General features: G+C 37.3%; 1 protein-coding gene across 4 annotated transcripts in view; it reads right to left on the bottom strand.

Annotated features, from left to right (window-relative positions):
• EPC2 (enhancer of polycomb 2) overlaps positions 1-15,134 on the bottom strand; it is a 123,903-nt gene that overhangs the window by 94,903 nt on the left and 13,866 nt on the right. The window lies entirely within an intron of this gene.

Genomic DNA, 15,134 nt, shown 5'->3' with positions numbered 1-15,134 from the left:
GGGCGCCTGGCTTCCTCAGTCGGGAGAGCATGCAACTCTTGATTTAGGGGTTGTTAAGTTCAAGCTGCACATTGGGCACAGAACCTACTAAAAAAGACAGGAAGGAAAGAAGGGAGGAAGGGGAAATGATAAGATGACAGAGTGAAACCTAACCATATCAAAAATCATATTAAATCTCAGTGAACTAGGAATACAGGGGAACTTCCTCAATTAGACAAAGACTATCTACAAAAATTCTATAGCTAACATCATAGTTAATGGTGGGAAACTTGAAGCTTTCCCACTAAGTTACAAAGCAAGAATGTCCCCTCATCACTTTGTTTCAACATCATACTGGAAGTTCTAGCTAGTGAAATAAGACAAGAAAAGGAAATGAAAGGTATACAGATAGGGAATTAAGACATAAAACTGTCTTTACAGATATTATGATCATCTATGTAGAAAATATGAAGGAAATGACAAAATACTCCTCAAACTAGTAAGTGATTATAACAGGGCTGCAGGATTCAAGATTAATATACAAAAGTAAACCACTTTCCTATATACCAACAACAAACAAGTAGAATTTGAAACTAAAAACACAATATTGTTTACCTAAACATCTCCCAAAATGAAATACTCAGGTGTAAATCTAACACGTCTGTACAATATCTATGAGGGAAAACCACAAAATTCTGACAAACGAAATCAGAGAAGAACTACATAAATAGATATTTTATGTTCATGGATAAGAAAACTCAGTAAAAAGTTTTCAACAAGGGGCGCCTGGGTGGCATAGTCAGTTAAGCATCTGACTCTTGGTTTCGGCTCAGGTCATGATCTCAGGATAGTCCAACTGAGTCCGTCTTGGGCTCTGCACTCAGCACAGAGTCTGCTTAGGTCTCTCCCCCTGCCCTCCCCCCACCCCCCCTTCTCTCTAAAATCAATCTTTTTTTTTTTTAAGTCTTCAACAAATGGTGCTGGAAAAACTGGACATCCACATGCAAAATAATAAATCCAAACACAGATCTTACACCTTCACAAAAATTAATACAAAAGGGATCACAGACCTAAATGTAAAATGCCAAGATTCCTATAAGGCAACATAGAAGAAAATCTAGATGACCTTGGGTATGGCAATGACTTTTTAAATACAACACCAGGGGGCGCCTGGGTGGCTCAGTCGTTAAGCGTCTGCCTTCAGCTCAGGTCATGATCCCAGGATCCTGGGATCAAGCCCCGCATCCAGCTCCCTGCTCGGCGGGAAGCCTGCTTCTCCCTCTCCCACTCCCCCTGCTTGTGTTCCCTCTCTAGCTGTCTCTCTCTGTCAAATAAATAAATAAAATCTTAAAAATAAAAATAATAAATAAATAAATAAATAAATACAACACCAAAGGCACTGGCCATGAAAGAAATTGATAAATTAGACTTCAACAAAATTAAAAACTTCTGTTCTGTGGGTAAAAACCACTCAATGTCAAAAAAAAAAAAGAAAAGATAAGCCACAGACTGAGGAAAAAAATCTGATAAAGGACTGTTATCCAAACTATGCAAAGAACTCTTAAAACTCAACAACAAGAAGCAATCTGATTTAAAAATTGGGCCAAGCCTTAACAGATACTTCACCAAGAAAGATATACACATGGCACATAAACATAAAAAATGCTTCACGTCGTATATCATGAGGGAAAAGCAAATTAAAAGGAGATACCACTGCACATCTATTAAAATGGCCAAAATTCAGAACACTGACAACATTAAATGTTGGCGAGGATGTAGAGCAACAGGAATTCTCATTCACTACTGCTGGTAATGCAAAATGGTACAGTCACTTTAGAAGACAGTTTGGCAGTTTCTCACCAAATTAAACATTCTCTTACCATATACTCCAACGATTGTGTCCTTGATACTTATGCAAAGGAACTGAAAATCTGTGACCACACAGAAATCTGCCTATGGATATTTACAGCAGCTTTATTCATAATTATCAAAACTTAAAAGAATTAAGATGTCCTTAAGTTGGTGAATGGATAAACAGTGGCACATCCAGACAACAGAATATATTATGCGATGCTAAAAAGAAATGAGCTATCAAGCCATGAAAAGACATGGAGGAACCTTAAATGCATACTACTAAGTGAAAGAAGCCAATCTCAAAGGCTACATACTGTATGATTCCAACTAAATGATGTTTTGGAAAATACAAAACAATGGAGACAGTAAAAAAATCAGTAGCTATGGAGGGTTGGGGGGTAGTGATAAAGAGGTGGAGCACAGACGATTTTTAGGGCATTGAAAACACTCTGTGTATCATACATACCATAATGATAGATAACATGTCATACATTTGTTCAAATCCACAGAATGCTAATGTAAACTATGGACTTTGGGTGATTATGATTTGTCAATATAGGTTCATGAATTTTAACACTCTGGTGGGGAATGCTGATGATGGGGGAGGCTATGCATGTGTGAGGACAGGGAATATATGGGAAATCTCTGTACGTTCCCCTCAATTTTGCTGTGAACCCAAAACTGTTCTAAAAGTGTAAAATCTTCATTAGAAAATCATGTTAAATGTAAATGATGTCAACACCCTATTAAGACAGAGATTGTGAGACTAGATAAAAACAAGTTAAGACCCTATTATAAGCTGCCTTTGAAAAGCAGCTTGAATATGAAGAAACACACTTTGTTTTTTAAAGATTTTATTTACTTTAACAGAGAGAGACATAGCGAGAGAGGGAACACAAGCAGGTGGGAGTGGGAGAGGGAGGAGCATGGTTCCCGCCAAGCAAGGAGCCTGATGTGGGGCTTGATCCCAGGACCCCAGGACCATGACCTGAGCCTAAGGCAGACACTTAACGACTGAGCCACCCAGGCGCCCCTGAAGAAACACACTTTGAATACAAAGATATAAATAGGTTATAAGTAAAAAAAAAAAAAAAAAAAAAGATATACAATGCTAACACTAGTCAGAGAGACTTTGTATGACCATATTAGCATGCAACACAGATTTCAGAACAAAGAATATCACCAGGGATTAAGAAGTTTATTTCATTGGGGCACCTGGCTGACTTAGTTGGAAGAGCATACAGCTCTTGATCTAAGTCAGGGTCATGAGTTTGGGTGTAGAGATGACTAAAAATAATAAACGTTAAAAAAAATTATTTCATTATGCTTAAAGAGATGAATCGGTCAAAATGACATAACAACCCTACTCATTTATGCACCCAATAAAAACATGAAACAAACCTTCAAGGGTAAATAGACAAACCCACAGTTACAGAGGTTTTAATACCATATTCTCAATAATAGATAGAACGACTAGACAGAAAATCAGCAAAGATACTGCAAACTGTAACACTACCAGCTAACTTAACCTGACTTTTACAGAATGCTCCACCCAACAAAGGCAGCACACACCTTTTTTCCATGTTCACAGGAATCATTTACCAAGACAGAACATATTCTGAAAAGCGTATTACAATTTCAAAAAAAGTTTACAAAAATTCAAACCATATGTTCTTAGACAACAATGGAATGAAGTTAGAAACTTATAACAGGAAAAAAAAAAAGAAATTCGTAACAGAAAGATATCTGTGAAACCACTAAATAATTAGAAACTAAGTAACACATTTCTAAATAACCCCAGGGTCAAAGAAGAAATCAAAAGAGAAACTAGAAAGTATCTTAAAGTGAATGAAAGTTTAAACAAAAAGTTGCAAAATACTGCTAAAACAGCACTTATGAAGGAATGTATTGCACTCAATACCTATATTAAAATAAAGGTCTCAAATCAATGACCTTACATTCTACCCTAATAAGCTAGAAAAAGAGCAAATTAAATCCAAGTAAGCAGAAGAAAGGAAATGATCAAGATCAAAGTGGAAATCAATGAAACTGAAACAAAATCAACAGAGAAAAAAAAAAATCAATGAAACCAAACATTAATTCTTTAACAAAATCAATAGAATTGATAAGCTCCTAGCCAGACTGATGAGGAAAAAAGTGGGAAGACACAAATGACCAATGTCAGGAACAAGAGAGGAGACATCATCTTAGAGAGTATTATGAACCTCCTATCAATAAGCTTGTCATTTAAGTGAAAAGGACAAATTCCTTGAAAGAAACAAACTTTCACCAAAGCTCACTCAGGAAGAAATAGATAACATGAATGACCCTCTAATACAGAAACCGAACTACAGTCAAAAATCCTTCATACAAAACTCTAGGGACAGATGGCTTCATTGGTGAATTCTACAAAATATCCGAGGGGGAAATAATACAACAAACTCTACACAAATTTTTCCGTAATACTGAAGTGGAAGGAATACTTCCCAACTCATTCTATGAAGCCAGTATTACTCTGATACCAAAACCAGAAAAAGACATTACAGAAGAAGAAAACTACAAATATCCCTTGTGAACATAGATACAATCTTCCTAAATAAAAATTTAGCAAACAGAATCCAACAACACGTTAAAAGAATAAAACATAACCAAATGGGGTTTATCCCAGGAATGTAACATTGGTTTCAAAATCAATATAATTCACCATATTAATTTTTTTAAATGCCATGATCATTTCTATACACAGAAAAAACATTTACAAAACCCAACATCCTTTCTAAAAATTCTCAGAAAACTAAAAATACAGAAAGGAGTTTCTTCAATCTGATAAAGGGGATCTACCCAAACCAAAAATCACATCATACTTAAGTGAAATGCTTCTCTCTCAAAATTAGGAAGACAGGGATATCTGCTCTCACCATGCTACCCATCCATTCCTCTAATATTCTAAATACTGCCTTTGTAAGTAACATTGTATGTATTTCATTAATTTTGCCTCCCAAAGAAATACATCAGCTTTAGCTTTAAAAAAAAAATCAATAAAGTCACATTACTAAGGTTCTGCTTTTTTCTATAAAACTAAATTTAAAGACATTTATCAACTAAACAGATAAGTGCCCATATGCAATAAATTCCTTTTAGAATTTAGTAACACAGTAAAGATTTTTCTCTTCTGAAAAACAGCTGTGTTAAATTTTCAATGAATAAGAACTGAATCACCCACAGCTTCTCTATCTTAACTGCCTGTAGGGATATGAAAAAGAAAAGGGAGTGAGAGGACTTTAATGGCTGGAGTAACTGGTATCTTAAGCAGAAATGTAAAAGTGAAGGCAATCTTACTGTATAGAAACATTTTATCATACCCATTATAATTCTAAAATACCTGACTTACAAATCAACTTATGGAAAACAACTCAATTATAAGTTATATAACACTAATTAGTTCCACTTCATAAAGTAACAAATGTTTAATCTTTTATTATCTAATTGTTGGTTTTCTGAAACCTTGTTTTAAATTGAGAATTTCCTAATGCTGATTAAGACCATGGCCTTCAACATCAACACTAAGTTTAAGAAGGTGACAGTAACATCAGTGGCTGGCTTGCTCTTAAATATCCAAGCAACAACAGAAATGAGTAGCAGAGAAAATTCAAAACAGTATGCAAAATAAATCATTGACACATGGCTTTAAAAGATATTATTTGATATTCAGTTAGCTTATCTACTGATTAACAAAGTCACTTCTGACATTATTTTGCATATATTAAATACTGAGAGAGAACTCTTATGGAAAATTTTAAGACACCTATATGTGACAACCAAGAATTAGATCACTGGTTATGCAAAGTAAAAATAAGAACATTTAAAAAAATAGGGGCGCCTGGGTGGCTCAGTTGGTTAAGCGACTGCCTTCAGCTCAGGTCATGATCCTGGAGTCCCTGGATCGAGTCCCGCATCGGGCTCCCTGCTCGGCAGGGAGCCTGCTTCTCCCTCTGACCCTCCCCCTTCTCATGTGCTTTCTCTCTCTGTCTCAAATAAATAAATAAAATCTTTAAAAAAAATAAATAAATAAATAAAAAAGCTAGCAAATGGATTCACTCATCCAAGAAATTACACAAAAAGAAAATGAGTATCTCTCACCCACAAAAAAAAACTGTGCCAGCTCTATACTTGAAAAATGCTTGGGAAGCAATTCTTCTGGAAACTACCAAATTTGAAATGGGCAACAGACGAACACTTTACTGCCATAAGTAAAAATCAGTATAATGGAAGCAATCATTGGGGTGGGGGTGGGGCAGAATACTCTGCATTTATCAATATAATCTATCAGACTTTTAAAATCATCCAGCATCTCCCAGACCCATTTGAGAATTTCATAGAAATGTATCAAAACCCTCAGGTGTTAGAGAAAGGGGGGGGAAGGTTGAGGACTACTGCTCTAAACCAGGGCTCCCCAAATTCTAACGTGCATTTGAACCACCTAGCGATCTTTTTAAAATGCACATTCTTGATTCAAGAGGTGTAGGACAGGACTTGAAATTCAGCAATCTTAACGAACTCCCAGGTAATGCCATATCCACAGACCGAACTTTGAGTAGCAAGATTCTCAACTATGCATCTCACAAAAGGTATCTTTATGGTATAATCACTCTGGAAAATAGTTTAACAGCTTTTTAGAAAAGTTAAACAGTTTTAATATACCCACCATACAATCAAGCCATTTCATCCCCAGGTATTTACCCAAAACAAATGAAAACAGATGTACAAAAATGTTCATAGCAGCTTGATTTGTAATAGCCAAAAACCAAGCAACGGATGAGTGGATAAACTGGTATATCCATAAAATGGACTATTCTCAGCAATAAACAGACATGAATTATTGATACATGGTATAATATGTATGAATCTCAAACAATTATGCTGAGTGAAAGAAACCAAAGAAGGATATATGCTTTATGACCCCATTTATATAAGAAGCCTAGAAAATGCAAACCACTAATGTACAGTGACAGCAGATCAGTGTTTGCCTGCAGAAGCACAGGGGGCTTATAAAGGAGCATGAGGAAACAACTTTTGGAGGTGACAGATACGTTCATTAATCTTGACTATAGTAATAACATTTTTACAGGTGTATACATACAAACATCAACAAATTGTACAAGCACATGCAGTTTATTCAACAGTATACCTCAATAAATCTATTTTATTTTATTTTTTTAATTTTATTTATTTATCTAAGAGAGAGAGCACGCACACCCAGGCACAGAGGGAGAGGGAGAAGCAGACCCCTAGCTGAGCAGAGAGCCTGACTCGGGACTTGATCCCAGGACCCTGAGATCATGATCTGAGCTGAAGGCAGACACTCAACCGACTGAGCCACCCAGGTGCCCCAATAAATCTATTTTAGAAAGATATCTTTCAAATATAAACTTCTGGCTAAACCAAATAATGTCACTCTAGATAAGTATATAAATTCTAACTTTTGAAGCTCCATGTAATACTACGATAACAAGAAATATATACTCAGTCTTTGTCTCCATTCTTGGCACAGAGCTCCTAAAACTCTTGGAATTTCCTAAGTGGTAAGTGTGTCTTGATATTCCTAACAAATCCCTTTCAAACACATCTGAGTTTATGTTATGATGTCACTTTTGGAAAGCACCTAAGGATGGAGGCTGGTTGCCAGGAGAACCAATCGTGTGATTTAGAGGGTTGGAACTTTCAGTCCCACCCCCTAATCTCTGGGGAGAGGAGAAGGGCTACAGATTGCAGATCAATCACCAATGGCTAATGATCTAATCAATCACACCTATGTAATGAAGCCTCCATAAAAAATCCTGAAAGGACTGGGTTCGGAGAGCTTACAGGCTGATGGATACATGGAGGTGCTGGGAGAGGGGCATGCTTCGAGAGAGTATGGACACTCCGTGCCCATTTCCCTTACCCTGTCCTATGCATTTCCTTTTACCTGACTGTTCCTGAGTTTTATCCTTTTATAATAAACCAGTAACCATCAAGTAAAATGTGTCTCTGAGTTCTGTGAGCCAGTTTATTAGCAAATTAATTGAACCCAAGGAGGTGGTAATTGGATACTCCAATCTATAACCAGCTGGTCAGATGCACAGGTGACAACCTGAACTTGTGACTGGCATCTGAAGGTGGGGGAGGGGAGCAGTCTTATAGAATTGAGCCCTTATCTTGTGGGATCTGATGCTATCTCCAGATAGTGTCAGAATTGAGTTGAATTGGGGCACCTGGGTGGCTCAGTCGGTTAAGTGTCTGCCTTCGGCTCGGGTCATGGTCCCAGGGTCCTGGGATCGAGCCCCGTATCTGGCTCCCTGCTCAGAGGGGAGCCTGCTTCTCCCTCTCCCTCCGTTTGCGCTCTGTCAAATAAATAAATAAAATCTTCAAAAAAAAAAAAAAAAGAATTGAGTTGAATTGTAGAACATTCCCCTGGTGTCAGAGAATTGCTTTGTGTGCAGAAAACAAAAACCCATACACTGGAATAAATGTCAGAATTGGATATATGCAACTGTATGCCTATACTAAAAATAAGAGCTTCCCCCTTGGGGTGGGGTGAGCAGTGGCAGTGGAAGGTGACTCAGAGGGCCCTTTAAGATCTTGCTTAACGCCAAGTAACCACTGAAAATATGTCCTGTAGAGTAGGTAAGAAAGCCAGTGGTGATCCAGTAATAGAATACAACTTAAGAAATCTTACTCTGTTCAGTAAAACCTGGAACTTTGCTAACTATGACTATAAACGTGGTATTGGCAAAATACAAAATTACAATTAGACACCTTTTGAGGGATCAGTCTCACTCCCACCGATGTCCACTCTCTCAACTACCATTCTCTCCCCAGGGGTGTGTTGCCGTCCACCAAATTGGTAAATCATCTCACCTTACCCCAAAGACAGTCAACTGAATCAGGCTAGATACCTTATCTGAATTAGGCCAATCATATTCCATCTCCAGGAAAGTTAGAAATGAGAGTGAACCACTACTGTCATCCAGAGTTGGCTGCTTAAATAGATATAAATTTAGATATGGAGTGGCCACCTTGGGCCAATGAGAGGCCAAAGCCTGTTAAGTCTTTTTACAAATAATGTAGTAAGACTAAAAACATTTTTAAAAAGAATAATATTTCGGGGCGCCTGGGTGGCTCAGTCATTGAGTGTCTGCCTTCGGCTCGGGTCATGATCCCAGGGTCCTGGGATCGAGCCCCGCATTGGGCTTCCTGCTCAGCGGGAAGCCTGCTTCTCCCTCTCCCACTCTCCCTGCTTGTGTTCCTTCTCTCGCTGTGTCTCTGTCAAATAAATAAAATCTTTAAAAAAAAAAAGAAAAAAATAATAATATTTCATTACTAAATGGGGTTCATTCCACAAATGCTGGGATGATATGGTATTATAATTCATCAATAATGAACAGATCTGAAGGGAAAATTTCCATAAATTCCAAGAAGGCATTTAAAAATATTCAAGACTCATTCATTATAGAAACACTGGAGATTTTACATATATTTTTATTAATCACATATATATTTATTATATTCTACTGTAAATGCCTACTGTGTTTTCTTTCTTTAATTTTCATTTATTTATTTATTTTGAGAGAGAGAGAGATGGCGGGAAAAAGCACATGTGTGTGGGGGGGGTGGGTGCGCACAGAGCGAGAGAGAGAATCTAAAGCAGGCTCCACACCCAGCATGGAGCCTGACACAGGTCAGAGATCATGACCTGGGCTGAAATCAAGAGTCAAATGCTCAACCAATTGAGCCACCCAGGTGCCCCCCCCATTTTGTCTTCTACATCTATAATCCAGTCTATGCTAATCTATATCTTATTTAATGGAGAAACACTACAGGCAGTCACACCAAAGTAAGAAACAAAACAAAGATGCCTATTATCTTCACTATTCAACACAGAATGGACGTAATCTCCAACAGAAATTTTAAATAAGGGAAAGCAATTAGAAGCATTCTACTTGGAAAAGCAAAAGTAAACTACCTCTATAACCAAATGATATGGTATCTGTATAATAACCCAAGAGAATCAATGCAAAAACAAGTACAATCAGGTAACTTAAAGTCACAGGATATAAAGTTAACATATAAAAATCGTTTTTAAAATACAAACTATAACAAGTTATAAAGTATAATGGAAAAAAAGTGACATTTACAATATTAACCAAGTAGGTAAAATACCTAGAAATAAGTTTAACCAAAACAAGCTTAACCAAAAGCAAAGCAAATGGAAGAAAAATGCTCCTGAAAAATAAATATAAGTAGACTTCAACATATGAAAAGACAAACCATGTTCTTGGATAAGAAGTCAACATCACAAAGATGTCAATTCCCTATAAGTTAATTTATAAATGTATGGTAAATGCCAATAAAAACTCCAATATTTTTTCCCTTGAGTTAGACAAAATTATAAAGTTCATTTGGAAAAATAAACAAGCAACAACAGAAGGAAAACTCTGAAAAAGGAGAGCAATAGGAATCGGAGAAGTAACTAGCCTCACCATAAACTTTTAAAATTTATAAATATATAATGATAAAACAATGAAATGATTAAAACAGTAAATCTTCTGCACAATGAAACAAAATAGGAAATTAAAAAATCCAAATGCCTAAGAAATTTCAAAGACGATGAAAGTGGCATCTCAAACCAGGAAGAAAAGATTTTTGAGAAAATGATGTTTGGACAACTGGACATCCATTTAGATGAAAAAAAAATGGATCTACAGAGCCATGTGAACTAGAACAAATTATAAAAGTTCTACAAGAAAACAAGGTTAATAACCTAAGAGAGAAGGCAAAACACCTTAACTTCAATTAAAAAAACTGAAGCATTTTTTTATTAAGAACTGAAGGGGCGCCTGGGTGGCTCAGTCGTTAAGCGTCTGCCTTCGGCTCAGGTCATGATCCCAGGGTCCTGGGATCGAGCCCCACCTCAGGCTCCCTGCTCGGCGGGAAGCCTGCTTCTCCCTCTCCCACTCCCCCTGCTTGTGTTCTCTCTCTCTGTCAAATAAATAAAAAAATATTAAAAAAAAAAAAAAAAGAAAAAAAAGAAAAAGAACTGAAAACTTTGGCTGCATAACAACCAATATTCATCAAAAGGGAACTGATTAAATTACCCTAAATATGTATAATGGAATACAACCTAGTTATAGCATCAATAAATTAAAATCAATGTCTATCCCACCAGCATTTTTTAAACAATTGTATTTATGCTTTAAATCCTCTTGTTTTGGGGAATCACTATTCCTTCCTTCCAAACTCCCTTTACACCAATGATTAAAATGCAAACTGCCGTTCTCTTATACCAGCCACCTCTCAGGCTACAGTGACTAGGGCTAATCCAGTAATTGCCAAGATGACTCTGGCTGGGTCAGTCTTTCCACAGGTTTTTCAATCTGAAAGGTACAGGTTAAAAAGCAAATCTTTCTCTCTTTCTCTCTCTCTCTCTCACTCACACACACACACACCCCTATATATATGTACCTATAAATATACAAGTACGGAGGGGGAAAAGCATGGAAGAAAGTACATCCACCCAAAGGTCAACCATGGATATCTCAGAATGGTAGGATTGCAAGCAATCTGTATTTTCTTCTTTATACTTTTTTGGTGTATTCTGAATTTTTTACAAATAAGCATAAACAATACCGTTATAACGAAGAGGTGGGTATTTTCAAAAACATAAAACAAGGTGGATGTTTTGGGGTTTTGCTTTTCCAATCTCCAGAGACACTAGCTACCTCAAGATATGCTCAAATGGCTGAGCACATCTCCAATAATCATTCTGTACTGCTTTACCACTCTACAGAACGAGTACCTTCCTGTGCTTCCTAACAGCAAATAACAAGTCAGGCAAATCTTAATTATGCCACTGTTTCTTTTTTTTTTTTTTTTAATATTTTATTTATTTGACAGAGAGAGACACAGCGAGAGAGGGAACACAAACAGGGGGAGTGGGAGAGGGAGAAGCAGGCTTCCCACTGAGCAGGGAGCCCAATGTGGGGCTCGATCCCAGGACCCTGGGATCATGACCTGAGCCGAAGGCAGATGCTTAAACGACTGAGCCACTCAGGCGCCCCTATGCCACTGTTTCTAAACACAAATCGACTGTAATACAAGCAAACAATATCTAAATATTAATTTTGTGCTTAAAATAAAGAATTTTTCTTATATTCAATACATTTACATTCCTCAGGGACATGTTTCCATGTAAACAGTCTGCATTTCAAAACAGTATAAACTCAGTCTAAAGCTTTTTAAATGCCTTAGAATTCTCAGGAAACCTAGAACTTTGTGATTCAAATGCAATGAGGATTAATAATGAGAAAAGTAATCTGTATTATCTACTAAAATGTAATTCTTAACCTCCTCTAGGTCATTTACTTCATTAATAATCTGATAATGAGGGGAGTAATCAGGAGACATATATATAAAACTGTGGTTAAAAGAAAAAATCAGTAAGTTCACAGACCCCATTAAGTCTATCTAGGTACCAGAGACTTCAATTAAGAATCCCTGATATAAAATTAAGACTTAATTGAAATCTCCTAATCCACAAGGCATCCAAATCATCTTGTCACAAATCTGCTGAAAATACATAACTAGAAATCACATTTCCAGTTGCACTGGCTTTATAACCAGCCTAGTGTCTAGTCGCCACCTCTGCTGCTGTTGCCGCCGCCGCCACCACCACCTTCTGCCACCCGTGCAATGCCCTCCACAATCCAGCCATCAGGGATACTTTACAACGCAAACCCGAGGATGTACCCTCCAAAACCACAGCTCCCTATTTTCAAGATTAAACCCTATATTCTCGAAAGGGAGGAAATTACATACATATAGTTTAATATCACTTGCTACCTATCATTGCATAACTAGTAAATAATATATAACATATGTTGCTGAATCAAACAGTGTTTTTCAAACTGTGGGTTGAATCTCTAGTGAATCATAAAATCAATAAGTAGCTCATTTAACAAAATAGAAATGAAAAGGGGAAAAACGTATGTACAGCCAATCCTCATTACTCACAAATTCTGTGTTTGCAAATTCACCTACTTCCAAAATTTGTGACCCCCAAATCACTATGTGCAGTATTTTCACAGTCATTCAAAGAATGTACAGAGCTGCATTTGAGTCACTCCAGTCATCTCTTCCCAGCTGAGGTCAAACAAGGTGACACTCTCCTTGTTTCAGCTCTCACACTGTAAACAAGTGTACTTCTAATGTTCTCTTTAGTGCCACTTTTTTGCGTTTTTGTGGTTTTTTGTTGATGTCATTGTTTACAGGCTCCCCAAGTGTAGTGCTGAAGTGCTGTCTAGTGTTCCTAAGACCAAGAAGGCTGTGATGCGCCTTACAGAGAAACTATGTGTGTTAAGACAAGCTTCACTCAGGCACAAGTTAGAGTGCTCCTGGCTCTGAGTTCAACGCCAAGAATCAACAATATACGTTAAATAAAGTATCTTTAAAACAGAAACATACATAAAACAGGAGTATGCGTTGATTTGGTTGATGAAAATGGTGTGACCAGAGGTTTACAGGATTCCAACCCTGTATTTCCTTTAGGAGCAATGGTTCAGTATTCGCTAATTCATTGTTCATGGCAACTTTACAGAACTATGGGGGGAACAAAATCAACTGTATATTTATTTGTGTGCGTGTGTGTTGTGTCAAGATGCACTTTATTTCGGTTACATATATACACAATGAATCAGTAAAAAAAGCTTAAAAGCCAAAGAACTAATTAGAGCAGAAAGAAATACCTCTGACAGGAGTAGTAAACTGGCAAGGCGGACAGGCAGGGTACATGGGCACACATACTAACCTTTTTTCTACCTAGAATCAAAATCACCCATAAACTGTGATTCCATTGCAAACTCTAGGGTAAGGTCTACACATGTACTTTACAAAAGCATCCCAGACTATTATTCTATGTGGTCAAGATGAGAACTGCTATTCTCCCTTCTAAATTGGTATTTTCAAAGGGTGGTCACTGGACAGGCAGCATGAGGAACATGTTAAAAAACACAAATTCCCAGGCCCCATTCCAGACCCATTAAAAACTACAATATCAGAATGGAGCCCAGGGATGAGTGTTTTAACAAGCCCCCGAGGTGATTCTGATGCATGACAAAGTCTGAGAATCACTGACCCAAATCTTTTGTATTTCTTTTGGAGGTATTCGGAAAGCCCTGACGAACTCTAAGATGGCTGAGCTGATATTTCATTCAGACAAAGCTGAAAAAGAACCACTACTGACTGAAGCACCTATAATGTACAGAAAATCATCTAAGTACTTTATGGAAAGTGTCTTCTGTGCTTTAAACCAAAATAAATAAAATGTGCACATTACTTGTATAATAATGAAGCAACACTATTTCTTTAGGTCATCCTCCAAATCACAAAGCTTCTTTTCCCAGAGCTCTTTAAACAGGAATTGCTTTTTTTTTTTTTTTTTAAGAGAGGGGGGACAAGGAGGGGGAGACAGAGAGAATCTTAAGTAGGCTCCACGCTCAGCGCAGAGCCTGTTGGGGCGCTCCATCTCACAACCCTGAGGTCATGACCTGAGCCAAAACCAAGAGTCAGATGCTTAACCGACTGAGCCACCCAGGCGCCCCCAGGAATTGCTCTTAACACAAGTTTGCCTATCCTAAAAGGTGACTCTACACTAGATCACAATTCTTCAACCCTCTAACAACTCTGTGAGGCATCACACACTTTTCAACATGAAAAGCAATGACATGCATCTAAAAAAAACTCATGGCTTCCTGGCATATGAAATAACTTCAGAACTAATTTGTAAAAAATAATACAGTAGTATCTTATACTCAATTAGCTATTACATGAACTCAAATATACTCTAGTTCAAATCATGTCCCTTGCGACACAAATTTCCACAATATCACTTTTATCTTCTATGTAACACATTAAACCTTATACACAGTCATCCATGTACAACTCTTTTCTATGGGACTATAAACTGCTTGAAGGCAGGTACCACATCTTATCCCTTTTTGTAATCTAAAGTACACAGCAGGTGTCTGCTCATTCCATCAGCAAATATTTACTGAACACCTACCGTATGTCATTCACTGTACCCGATAGATACAAAAGTACATACATGGTCCATGTATTCATGGAGATATTTACTGGATGAATAAACACATACTTCAGTGAAAGTTTGAGAGAGTGCAGTCTGTATGAAAGATCCAGCTTACCAACATGATAACCAGAAATAAGACTTTCTTCAAAACGGTAGCTCTTCTGACCAAAACTGCTAT

This window comes from Halichoerus grypus, chromosome 4 (assembly GCF_964656455.1).
Source record: "Halichoerus grypus chromosome 4, mHalGry1.hap1.1, whole genome shotgun sequence".
Taxonomy (NCBI): domain Eukaryota; kingdom Metazoa; phylum Chordata; class Mammalia; order Carnivora; family Phocidae; genus Halichoerus; species Halichoerus grypus.
The sequence above is the reverse complement of the archived record's forward strand: the minus strand, read 5'-3'. Positions and strand labels throughout refer to the sequence as shown.